The sequence below is a fragment of the Stegastes partitus genome, unplaced genomic scaffold (assembly GCF_000690725.1).
Source record: "Stegastes partitus isolate 25-593 unplaced genomic scaffold, Stegastes_partitus-1.0.2 Scaffold190, whole genome shotgun sequence".
Taxonomy (NCBI): domain Eukaryota; kingdom Metazoa; phylum Chordata; class Actinopteri; family Pomacentridae; genus Stegastes; species Stegastes partitus.
The window spans coordinates 570,761-584,763 of record NW_007577921.1 but is presented as its reverse complement, the minus strand read 5'-3'; the positions used below and the strand labels follow the sequence as shown (position 1 = coordinate 584,763).

General features: G+C 40.9%; 1 protein-coding gene across 1 annotated transcript in view; it reads right to left on the bottom strand.

The window, feature by feature from the left end:
* Nucleotides 1–13,019, bottom strand: part of LOC103356262 (histone deacetylase 4-like) — a 137,157-nt gene extending 124,138 nt beyond the window's left edge. Inside the window, exon 1 of the mRNA XM_008280348.1 lies at nucleotides 12,902–13,019. The gene's annotated coding sequence lies outside the window, so the exon portion shown is untranslated. The remainder of the gene's footprint in view (nucleotides 1–12,901) is intronic.
* Between the last annotated feature and the right edge of the window lie 984 nt (nucleotides 13,020–14,003).

The window sequence follows — 14,003 nt, the reverse complement described above, 5'->3', positions numbered from 1 at the left end:
GCATCAGGCCAGAGGTACAACAACAAGACGGGAGGCCTTCAATGTCTGTGTGAATGTTTGACATGGTGTCTGTTTAGTCACGTGTGCGGACAATGCTTAGATGACCGGGAGGGACAGTCGAAAGTGGGTGCTGATGATTTGTTGAGGCATGAGGTGTCAAAAAAAAGTCCTCCTCAGTGTGTCAACTGGAGGGCAGCGGTGCTATTCTCAGATCAAACCGCCTATTTTCGTCAAAGGAGTCGTCTGTCACAAAAGAATCCAGACTGCGCTTTTACAGCTTGTTACACTATGTCAGCAGTGACCTCAGGCATTCAGTCCTCTCACTCTCTCTGCCACACACACATATAGTGTGCCGCTCAAAGAAAAAGTCAAAAAATGCTCCTCTGTCGATGCCATCGACCTGCACTTTGTAAAACTCGTCTGCTTCAGCTGCGTATCTTCCTTCCATGTCATTTTCTGAAATCTAAAATGTTCCTCGGGAAACCAATTAAAAATGCATCTCTGTACAACACTGCAGGTATTTTTCCTACGCCGCACCGCCATAAAACACATCACCTGCATCTTTTCAAGTGCCTCATTTTCGCCAACTGACACTTAGGATTGGTTGAGATTTATTGTTCTTGTGCAGTGAAGTTTGAATCTGGAAGCGTTTCATGATGCTTGACAGGAAAACAGCTCTCAGGAACCCTTAATGGACTTCATTTCCCAAGCACTCTGAGCACTGCCGGGAGTAATCACGATGGCATAAAAATAACATGTGGTCGGATAGCGAGCAGTAAACAACAATTAAGAGACCCCTTGCATAGCTCATGAAATGAATCACTGAAAATGCACTTGTGCCATGAAGACTGCTTCAGCCTCTCAGCCCTAATTGACTATGAATTATTCAGCTGGCGAGGGGGGATTAGCATGGATTGACATGTTCTTCATTTTTCTTTGTTGTTGGGAAAAAGGTTTAGGTATATATGGGACGGCGTGAAAAATTACTCATGACGCAATGTTTCATTTCAGTCAATACTGACCATTATTGATAATTACTAATGACTCATTTTCAACAAAGAAGCAGAGAAAAAAAAAGCCTATTTATTAAGGTACATGTGTAATGACTTTAATGTCTGCACGACAATGAAAAACACAAAGAAAAATCATTTACACCCAAGGTTCTGAGTGGCTGGCTTGGACTGGGGGATCCTGCACCGCCCGCTGCACAAACCTTAACATCAAGTCCGTCAGTCCTCAAAGCAGGCCTGCTAGACTCCCTAAGGTGGACACACAGGGTCCTGAGTGTACTCAAACTGTGTACTTGATCTTGAAAGGGCAAGCACCCGTCCCTGCCAACCACAGCCTCTACCAGAGGAGGCTGCGTGAGCTAATAGAGGTGACCAGAACCAGAGGCACAGGTGGCTTCAGACGAGCACACCTTGGAAGAAGCCACAAGCAGAGCGATGGAGGGCGAAGGGGTTCCATGTTTGACGTATGACAGGCTGTTTATGAGTCAGAGAAGTAGCATGCCAGGGGTATTCAAGCAATAGAACCATTTACATAGTTTTCATTTTACTAACTATGGAACACATAACTATGGATGAAACGTCTATCACCAGTGCACCAGTATCGTTTCATCACTGACGCCTAGATATATAAAGCCTTTACAATGAGTGATATTAGCACAGAACATTTTTCAGCAAGACAGGGAAATCCCATGGGGAAAGCACGGCATCGCACTGATAGCACGACAAGTAAAAAATACTGTCTAACTGTCACTGGTTCAGCTGAGGATACGACTGTGTCAGACTGTAACCATCCTTCTCGTGAGGATCGGGGCTCAAAGTCAATGCAGCACAGTCGACACGTACGTAAAAGTGGGTACGCAGAAGAAACATGGCAACGGGGAGAGAGTGAGCACACGACTGTGACGAGAGAGTGACACTACCTGGCATGAGAGGACCTGCAGTAACACAACCCTCGCTGCTTGTCTGTAAGTGAACAAGGTCAGCTATGACCGCAAGACATCACATGAATCAGCTGTTTGGCTGTTGGCTAAACGGAGACAAGACGACAAACAAGGAGGACCGGTATCAAGTGGCACAGGGGGATCATCTTTCTTGTTGATACAGAGCTCTGGCAGCCTGGGGACAGTTGTATGTCGAGTATGACCAGGCAGCAGCTCAAACACAATGCAACTGTGAATATGATAATATGCACCTCCCAGTTTTGTGTGGTAGTGGGATGAAGCATCAACAGGAGTGACTCAAGATCAGAAGATGTGCTGTAACAAATAAGAGTAATCCTGACATTGCTTTCAAAAGGTAGTTTAGGGTCATTTGAGAAGAGTTGAAGCCAGCGCAGCCTGTATTTCATCACTTGTGATTATTTATGACTTAAGACCTTGCACTCCAGAACAGTTCTCCAGGCTTGCACTACATTTGTCTGCAGATGAATTCTCATGTCAGCAATAGATCTGTACGATCCACACAGTTGTAAATTTTGAGCTTCAAACCTCGTCCCTGTGGTCCATCAAGCACAGGGGTAGGTGACAAAATGTACGTCACGCACATTCTTGCAGCTGAGCGAACATTAAGACTATTTTTGTTGTTATGTCTGCAGCAGTTGAAGCAGTCAGTTCAAGCTGCCATTAGGCTTTTTTTTATGACAAATTTTGCGATTGCAATTTTACTTTCAATGGTCAAGTCAAGCTTCAGTTCAATATTGACTGTGTCATGGATTCCAAACATCATAGAGCATTACCACGAGACATCAAAAACGTGACTGTCACACAAGAAAGATGGCAGGAATTTGTAATACCGTTGAGATAAATTCCTGGGTCAGACATGCTGTGGTGACTTATAACTACAGTCTTCGCAATCTGCAATTTGCATCGTTTCAAATTCCAACTTTGATTTGTTCAGCCCCATCTCCCAACTACACACGACAAATTCCTGTCTGCAACATATATTTAAATGTACTCTTAGAAATTGTAATCTATCTATTAAAACAACAGTCCTCCTCATTGCTCTGCCAAAGCTGCCTCTGTTTTACTGCACTGCAAGTATGTCCACCACCACTGGTACTCAGCTTTAATCAGCCCCCATTCTCACAGCCTCCACCTGTAGTCTCTGGGTAGAGATAACCTGTTATCTTGACTTCCTCTTACTCTTCCTTTCTCTCAGTCTTTGTAGGGAGTTTGTATTATTGTAAACTTTGAACAGAATGTGTCATAGTAAAAAGCACATCAACAAAGCATTTAATCCTCTGGACCTAAAATCTCACAGTAGGTTTGAGAGACATACTATTGTCATTTCCCTTCTTTCTTTCTTTCTTTCTTTCTTTCTTTCTTTCTTTCTTTCTTTCTTTCTTTCTTTTAAGCTGAACTGTGCTGAGCTGCAGGCTGATAGGAGACAAGCATGTAAACAAATAGAGATGCAAAGTATAGTTTAGTGACTAGATCATGTCTATTTGCTGTCGCTGAGCAGTTTGGCTCAATAATATAAAATGCAAATACTTATCCAAGGTACTAAATCCAAGTAAGATGATATGATCAAACATACCTACATTGCATAACAACTCCACTACACAGCATATACACACAAATAAACACAAACGTACACATATTCCTGCAATAAATCCCCCACTCTTCAGTAAAGAAAAATTTAAAAAAGTCTGGGTAATATAAGGACAAAAATGTCAATAATGTTGACAACACTGGTTCCTTAATCTTTTTAAATCACAAGAAAACAAATTTTAAATCTACACACGTTTTCAGACTATCAGCAGGCTCCACTTTTTGTGTCTTTGCAAAGCGAGAGCTTCTTTTAAGGACTTTAAGTTCTCCTCGAGCTGCTGACCTTGACACTCCGGGCATCCGTTCTGAACAAAGTTGCACGAATCTTTTCAGCAGAGCAACAACTGAGTACAAAATTAAGAGTCTCTAAACGGAGCACTGCATATCACAATAATGATACTTTTAGGATTTTTCTATCCAAGACTAAATGCAAATAAAGTCATGGATATCTCATTAAAAAAAATGTCCCAAATGAAGTCACTCCAAACTCTGTAATCCAATCCATGTTGAATGCTTGTTTTGCATTTTCAAGCTTTGGCACAAATTATCATTGAGCAATCAAAGCTGCTATTTATAATGCTTGTATGTGATTTTGAAATATTAGACCATTTTAACACAGCTTGAATCTAAATGTGAAACATGTGTTGGATGTTTATTGACTCAGAAATATCTTGTTCTTTTTTTTTTTTTTAGGGTTCAACTTTGCCAAATATTACAATTCAGTTAAATGTCAAATAAAGCTCTGCAAATCTGCATACCTGGGGGAGGATGCAAACAAACACCAGCTAAATGCCTATAAATTCACTTTCTCTGCATCCTCTGTGTGCGTTTACTGGCAGCAGAGAAACTCGAGGTTTTTTTTGTCATCTTATTCCCTCGACTATAGCCGGCCTCAGCTTTCCCTCAAACAAACAACATTCAACATCTCCTGGTGAATTTCTTGAGAGGCTAATCTCTCCGAGCGGTATAATCTTATTCAAGAAAGGTCTCACTTCTAAAATATGTTTAAAGTTTTCGCTCGGTGGGAAAACGCTCTGAGTGCCATGTTTCCTTTGCATGTGAGGAAACCTGTGGAACCTGGAGAGCAATGTGGGGTTGGCGATGACAGTTTTTGGCATCAAATATTATAGCACGCCACGATGACAACCTTGAGCCAGCCCCTGTCTTTTTCAATATAAATGCAAGTTGTGTAATACGCAACTACCATATTATATCATGGTGAAAACTTGCAGCCAAATGGAAACACAGTTTGAAAAGACGCTAAATTAGAAATCTTAGGGTGTAAATTCTCCTTTTTTTTTTATATATCTTTGCAGTGATGTGGTTTAGTCTACTTTAAACTACTTTACAGTGATTAAACAACATGCACACACGCTGTATGCTGTTACTCTGGTAACAAAAGAGCAACTATTCAGAGTCAAATAAAAAGCAGGAAGTACCATCTTTCCATGCTGTGAGCCAAGTCCTATGTATGACAGAAGTCCACTCCACTTCCCTTTCTTTATTACTCTTGAAAGATCACCCTCTCTTTCGCTCTGCATCACCCAACTACATTTTTAATTTTCTATTAACTCACAATTTAGTAATTTTCCTTTCTTGCCCTGAGAGGGGGTGTATTAGTCCTTTTTTTTTTCCAAATAAGTGCAGGCTTTCTAACTCTCTTTTAAATATGAAAGTGAAAATGATTTTTTTTTTTTTATGACCACTATGTAAATAATGAGTGAAGCTGCTTTCACATGATCAGACCGCAGAGTAAAAGCATTTTCTACGGTGGTAGCAGTGACGCCCGACCTAAAGGAACAACTGTAACTTCACACTAAACTGCTCAAGAAAAACACTGACCCGGGGTTCAAATTCTTTAAACTTTGACCTAGACCTCCCACTTCCTCTCATTCGGACTCACTGCTTGACCGGAAAACAAGCCGTGACTTTAGTCTTTTGGTCATTTCTGCAATCAGACGCTGAGACGAGCTTTTTTTTGCCATGTGCATCCAGTTTTCTGAGTGGACACTGAAAGGATTTAAAACCAAAATCATGATTCTATAACCACAGCAACTGCAATTTGTGTTTGATTGATGTGAAGATGGCTATTTAAACCGTCATTTACTATTTGCTCCATGATCACTGAGAGCTGCTTGAAAGTTAGAAGGTTAAACACAGCAGTGAGCACTTAATATGGCAGCAGAGAGGATTTTTATTCTTTTTCAGTCCACTCTATGATATTGTATTTGTTCAAACCAATCAGTAAGGAGGAAAAGTTACGAACATCCCTTGCTGAAATCCACCTTTCTCTATCCTGTTGCAAATGTTTTCAAGCTGACAACCAAATTAAAGTTGTTTACAATCAGTAAAAAAAAGCACATGAGGGTAATTTAAAACATCTGCAATAAAATGTCACATGGGGACATTGTAATGTTGTGGTAAGAAGGGGGTAGGACAGCGGGACGGTTTGCACAGTCCCGCTGGTTGAGTGCGTCTGTGCACCGCAGGTACCGCAAGCTCGTACCCGACAATGCAGCGCCATTAAGCCATTAATAGACCGAATTAGCGAAACATGCACAAACAAGGGATGCCCTCCCTAACTGCCTGCCTCTTTCTAACGTATTTCAGAGAGGCAGGACAGGTTCAAAGTTAGGACAAGCACAAAGGAGCTTCAACGGGTTTATCATTGAAGTTGTGCAGCACAACAGGGTATAAGGGGCTCAATGTAGGAAAATGATTCACAGCCATGAACTCATTGGGTGACCACAAGGATTCATCAAGCTTCAAATCACATCAGTTGAGGCTGAGAGCGTCTGTATAGTTGCCCATTGAACGCTCTGTGTCTCTTTTAGTGCTCTGAATCTTCCTCTTGTCTACTTTTACTGCTGCTCTGGCCAATACCCAACTTCCTTTCTTTTATTAACTTACACTGCAGTAAATGGGCTGCATAGGAAAAGTGAAGTGACTCTGTGTGACTGATTTCACTGACCTTTTGTGCTTTATGTCAATCCAAAACTAAATATCTTTTAGCTAAGTGGTGATTATGCATGTTTACATATTTGGCTGGTTTAGATGACCATCATTGGCAACAGATTCTTCCAAGTATCATTAAACTGTAATAGTGTCTTCTCAAACAATGTGTGTAATCGAGAGACAGAAAAATAAATGAACAGAGACTGAGAACAAAGATACAGTAATACGCCGAACGGCAGCGAGCTGAAGGGAAGACCCTATTTGTCCCCGAGCAGAGCAGTGGCATTAATAGACCCCATTACAATCCATTAGTGTGACAACATCCACAAAATGTCCACAAACAAGCAAGGGTTTCCAGTGCCAGCTTGTGCAGACCTAGGTCCTGACAAAGCACAGTGGAACTGAGCTAAATTAGTTTATTAATGAGATTAAAATAGGCAAACTCTGGGAAAAGTAAAGTTAAAAAAAAATGAAGCACTCCCACACTTAGTTAACATAGTGATTTGCAAGTTAATCTGTGAGTCTAATAGGTTGGAATTACTGCAAAATTAAAGGAAAATAAAGAGGAACATGAGAGCAGGGCCTCATTGATCACACATTTGCTGAAAGCAGCCCCTTAATCTCTTAAATAGCATGGAGGAAAAACAATATCCCAATGTCTATTAAAATATTTCTAAAAATGTCTAAGTCAGCGAGCCATAGTGTGTGTTATTGTTGTCCTATAACAAACTCCTGTAATGTACTTTGTTTGGGGGTTTTTCACTTCAAGAAACGAGGAACCACAACATCAGTGTCACCAATTCAGTATCTGAACAAATACAGTCACAATCTCCCCTCCTGAGAAAAGTGTTATAGCAGAACACTACGACGGCACCGTGAAGCCGATCTTTTACTTTTTAGCTGTAAAATGTCTTCACTACTTCATTTCATCCTGTGTGAAATTTTGTCGTAACTAGCATGTAAATTCTAAGCAAAAACGTGTTTCGTGAGGTCACGTTGACATTGACCTCTGACCACCAAAATCCAAAAAAAATGTGACGAAACAGCATCTCAGCATTCCTCAGATACTGCACTTAAAAGAACTCCAGAACATAACACCTCCAGCTGCTGCTTTTACTGGCAGAGAAGCATAAAAGCACCGACGATTTGCTAAACTGATGGTTGCCTCTTTAAAAAAAATAAAAAATGTCCTTATTGATGAAAAGCAGCCAGAACGCTCAGTCTGAAATCAGTCCACTGTACTTGATTCTGCTGCTGTAGTATGAGAGGCAGTGCATGTAACTGCAACATCAGCAGTTCGATTACAGCTGGAGACCCTTGTTCCACGCATATATCCTGACTGGTTTCACTATCAAAACTAAAAATTTTTAAAAAAAATGTCTTTCAAGACTGGCAACTTTAAAGCTTCAAAATGTAGATATGGGAGGAGACCCCGGGGTGGACCGAGAACTCACTGGAGGGATTACATATCACATCTGGCCTGGGAACGCCTTGGGATCCCCCAGGAGGAACCGGAAAATGTTGCTGGGGAGAGGGATGTCTGGAATGCCCTGCTTAACCAGCTGCCACCGCAACCCGACTCAGGATATGCACAAAAAAAAAAAAAAAAAAGGATGGAAAATGAAGATATGTCTGCTTACTGTACGCTCTTAGTAGCATTCCAGCTATTTATGTTGTGACGCCCTTGAAAAGGCATTTCGCGTGGAACAAATTGCAACAGATATCCGCGCAGTGGAGATATTTAAGGTCATCCCATTAGAAACGATTAGACTTCCAATCTATGCGGTGCTGTTAAGTCTCATTTAGCTTTAATAACAACTAAATGAATCTCTGTCTGGGTTAATCTCTGTCACAAAAACAGACGTTGGATGGAGGATTCAAGACAAGAGTGATACAGGAATTTTAATGGACCTCACATAATTAAAAGGAACTGGGAGGGCCGCCGCTATAGCTCAACTGGTTGTACTGGGGCTATAGTCCCGGACACAGCAGTCGTGGGTTCGAATCCTGCTCATGGCCCATTTGCTGCAGGTCCCACCCCCAGTTTCCTGTCTCTCTCTCTACTGTCCTGTCAAAAGAAAGGCAAAAAGGCCAAAAAAAAAAGGAACTGGGAGTAGCACTGTGACATACTAATGCTTCTATACATGTTATAATTGCTAACTGAAGTCATTCATACATTGACTTCCATGATATATCTCATAAGGAAACACATTTGCTTCAAAACAACGCTATAACATTGCTATTACGGTAATATGAAATGCTGTTATTTAACTTTTCCAATGTCAACAAGCCCTGACGGTTATTACAAGTGGTGGTACGGGAGGGTCTTAGACAAACAGATAAGACAAAAACGTCAAGCAACGCAGAGGTAATTTTGATTAAACTGATGTGAAAATACTACTTTCAGGACGCCCCAGAATGATTATTTACCCGGCTCTGTCAAACTGGCTTTAGACATCACAGGCCTTCGATTACATTTGCGCATCCAAATCCCACAAGATTTAATTAGCAACACGTCTGCTCCAAACACACAAGCAAAGTTAAAAATCTGGAGCCGTTTGCTGCAGGTGTTTGAGCCACAAAGTGGTTTTCTTGGAAGAAGGAATTCACTCTAAAATGAATTAACGCTGATTAAAAATCTCTTGATGGACCTTCAATTTCAGAGCTTTGTTGTCGCCCGACTGCAATTTTCAAACAAATACCTGTCTGCAAATCTAATTTAAATATCAGGTGTTCAGCTGTTAAAATCAAAGTGGAGCACTGTTTTTAGTCTCAGCTTTGGAAAAAATATTCAGCTGTCAGACAAACAGAAGTCAGATTTATTTGTCTCTATAAAAACGCATTGCAGCCGCAGTACATGTTACACATGCCATGAATAGCATGATCACTGGACAGGAAGCAGGAAAGTGATTTACATATTAATACATAAAAAAAAAAGACTCCTGGAACGAGCGTTGCACGCCGCAGAGTCATGTGAACGCTTCCTCTTTGGACACAGCAGGACTCGGATCACAACAAAAGAGAAAGTTTCGGTCACACCAGTTATTCAAGGCGCAGCATTCCTTGTGACTGCTTTTGCGTTAGGATCTAATAAACCCCTTGCAGCGAGGGCCATCATCCACGTACTCGTCTACAATGGATTATTTCAAGTAACTATTGAATAATTACAGCCTGACAACACCGCCGAGCCTTATAATAAGAGCTTTTCTTGGATAACAAAACCTGACACGTGCCACTTAAAGAGCAACTTGTACTTTGAATTTTTCACTAAAATGCATTTAAATTTCTTGGTGATGGTTGTTTGGAAAGTTAATAATTTATGTTTTGTGAGATATAAAGGAAAATATTTACCTGAAAAGCAGGCCTTTTGAGCATTGCTCTGAAACATGTTTTTCTCCACAATGGATCGCATTTAATCACGCAAGGAAATCATCTTTACCTCAGGAAACTGTGCAGAAGCTGCTGGTGGTGAGAATCTTTTTTGTTTTTTCCAATTACTTTGCATTTTACAGTTTATTGTATTTTTGAAGGTATCACAATCTCACTGCTTTCGTGCCCGGACCAGTTTTTGTGCAGGTGAGGAACTCCACTGCCGCATCTGTAACAAAAACCTGTTGTGTGCGGTTTATACAGGAGGATTATGTTCCCTGAGATACGATGGAGTTCCGGATGGGATGTCTGAGCCAGGACTGTGCGAGACCGATAGCTGGTGCGCTTCCTTCGGTGCACACAGCTGCTTCAGTTCCATCACGCGGAGCAGCTTTTGGTTCTGGCAGCAACGGTTCCAGAACGGCCAGAGATTCAGCACGACAAAAACACTACCTGCAAATCTTTATTAGATTTACAAGCTTCTGTGATATTGTACTATGTAGTGTCGGTTTGTGTTTGACCGGCGAGATACGACTGATACCAGCTGACCTTCACACATCAGTGTCTGCCAGTTTTAAAGTGGCAACACTCCAGCCTGTATAAAACTGACAATACGACTTTTCTTATATCCTGATAAGTGAGAAAAAGAAACTTTACAGTACTGAGATGTAACACAACATTAACAATGTCAAAACGCCTGCCCTGCTCTACACGGCTCATAATTATAAAGCTGTAGCAAATCATATCAACATACATTTTCAATCTCTTCGGTGCTAAAACTATTGTTATAACCCATATTTCTCACTGTTGAATTGGACTAGCTTGACCACTCTCCAATTTGTGCATTAATAACATGCTAATGAACACAAGATTTCTCAAAATAACTAAAAGTGTAGTTCATATATCATTTCCATCCATCCATCCATCATCTATACACCGCTTAATCCTCATTAGGGTCATGGGGGGCTGGAGTCTATCCCAGCCGACTTAGGGTGAAGGCAGGGGACATCCTGGACAGGTCACCAGTCTATCACAGGGCTACACTTAGAGACAGACAACCAAGCACACTCACATTCACACCTACGGACAATTTACAATCACCAATTAACCTCCCGGTGCCCCCACCAGGGCGCGAACCGGCGATTCTGAGCTGTGATGGAGCTCAGAATCCAACCTGAGGAGAGCCGCTATTCAATTGTAGTTTATAAACAGTGACTCTGTATGTGACAGCTCGCTCATCTGAGTTGATAAAAAAAAAAAAAGCGCACAGTGTGATGTGGCATTACATCCTGACTGCTCCTATCCCCACGTCAGGGAGGATTTATTATTGAAACAATAAATCAGCCACTGCTAATCACCTATTTACATAAATGTAACTAACTTCAGAGATGCCAGTATGGACCCTGTTGCTGTTTGATGCTGCTTGTTTTTAATAAAGTCAGAGGAAAAACTCCCAAAAGACATTTTTATAAAACCTTGATTAGATTAATTATTGGTGAGTCTTAATAATGTGATCAGCTCTATTTTCATCACAGTAAAGTTTTACGTTTATGGACATTTCTTTTTGCAATGAAATGAAATTAAAAAATGAAAAATACTTTATTTATCCCAGAAGGGAAATTCAATTAATAATAAGTAATAATCTAGTAATAGATGTTAAACTGTGGGGGAAAAGGTGTGTTTTGTTTTTGGCAGGTAAACAATTTTTTTGTGATCTTTGTGGGGGGGAAAAATCGTTTCCTTAATCTCTTCACACAACTTAAAGCACCATCGCTTGTGCTCGTCTGTCTGCAGTTCAGACTTGGGCTGAAAGTGAAACAAGAACGTTGCAAGGTCCGACCCGGTGGGACTGCTGTTGCCAGACATGAAACGTTCAAATGCTTCGGATTAATAGAAAGCAAAGAACGGCCACAGACGCTGCAGAACATCCGTAGTTAAATGGCTAAAACATAGCCGTCTGTAGCAAATGACAAAAGGATCCCAGTATTGACAGCGACTGTTTCACATCACATCAGCATCCTTTGAGGAGACAATTTTTGTATTTTTTTTTAAGAGGGCTGCTGTGACCTGGTTCCTGTGGGGCCTGGACTTTTACAAGCATGCACCAGTGGTCCTCCAGAGCTTGTAATGCTGAGGGAATAGTTTCCACTAGTAAAGGCTTCCAGGGAGTCTTAGCAGAGCAGAGGCACGGCCCTGCTGCTGCTGCTGCTGCTGCTGCTGCTGCTGCTCTGCTGTGTTTACACTTCATGCAGACACAAGTTTACACCCAAAGCTGTGGCAGCGGCGGTTCAACCTCAGCACAAACCTCCATCATACAAACACTGCTGCTTTCTCCTCACACACACACACACACTGAACACACACTGAACACCAGAGACCAGACACACACCTCAACCTAACGTTATATTTACAACAAGGCAATTTAAAAAAAAAATAAATTTTATTCTGGCAAACTAATAAAGTTCCTCCAAACGTGTGGCGTACTTCACAACTGAATCCCTTCTCTCACAACATCTGGGAACCGTTTACACGAACCTCACACTTGGAAGGAAAAAACAATATGTATGGCGCTGGGTGCTGCTACACAATCCGCTAAAGCAAAAGAAACACACAAAAAAACTAACAGCAATGACTCTAAGCTGTCTCTTAAACCCGCTTTCCGAACGTGTCATTTTCAAACCATTTAGCGAACTAAACAAAAAAAAAACTTTAAGTCGCGAAGTAACAAAAAGTTGCACAACACGCGACACTTTTGTGTTGTTGTTGTTTTTAAATTCCACTCCAGACAACAATTGCGCAATACTTCCACCTTTCACCTGCTGACTGTAAAATATTGTACAAACTGAAGGAGGAAAGAAAAAGTGAAGTTTAAACAGAGAACAGCGAGTCAGGTTGACTCCGAACACAGCAACTCCCAACAAGGTAAACAAGACTTTTGGTTTCATGCTCGTCCAAACCAACCGATTGTTTTTGTTTGTTGTTGTTTTTTTTTTTATAAAGACAGAAAGGAAACACAACCTGGATTGATGGGTGCAAACTGCTGCTTTTCTCCCCCCGCTTGTCCGGAGAGCATCCGCGGTGCAGGGTTTTAGGACCCGTCGGTACTGGAGGAAATCATTGCAGCTCCGCCATACTGAGGAGTCACGTGTCCGCAGAACTCCCCGGTCCGGTGTTTCCGTAGGGGGCGGGGCCTGAGGGGCGCACCGGTGATTGACAGCCCGGGGCGGGAAATCAACTGATCTCAGGGCATGAATGAACCTTGTCACTTGTGATGGTGTTGGCATTGTGTAAGCAGACAATAGGACGCATAGGTGTGTGTGTGACACTGCTGCTTTTGTTCTCTTCCTCCGAAATCAGCTGCAAGATAGGACACAGTAACCACCGGGGCATTTCTGTGTGTTTCATTACCCATGACATTCATTTGTTGTGTCAGTATGCTGCTGTAAAAACATGTCATTTAAGGCTTAAATCTGTGGTGTTCTTAAGCAACTCAGAGAGAAAGTAAAACACAACCAACTAGTTTTTTTTTTGCTCCCCACAATATATTTATTTAACACATTAACAGCAAAAAAAAACAACAAAACAAAACACAAACATCACAAACAAAAACAGACAACTCAGCTTATTTATACGTACAATATATATACATCTATATCCATAAATAAGTGCATACATACATATATCATTTGCAAAAATAGATAGTGCCATTTTTGTAGCTTTTCAGAAAATTTTTTGTTGTTGTTGTTGTTGTTTGCTTGAGATAATATCTACGGAAGAGGATTAGGGCCACTGAAGAAAAAAATAAAATTCTGAGAAAAAAGTCAGAATTCTGACTTTAATCTCAGAATTCTGACTTTTTTCAGAGATTGAAAAAAAATCTCCAGGAATTATTATTTTTTTTTTTTTTTTAGTGTTCTGGAAAAAAGTCAGAATTCTGACTTTGATCTCAGAATTCTGATTTTTTTTCAGAGATTGAAAAAAAATCTCCAGGAATTTATTTTTTTTTTTTTTTATGTTCTTGGAAAAAGTCAGAATTCTGACTGTTTTCTCAGAATTCTGACTGTTTTCTCAGAATTCAGATTTTTTTCTCAGAATTTTATTTTTTTTTCTTCAGTGGCCC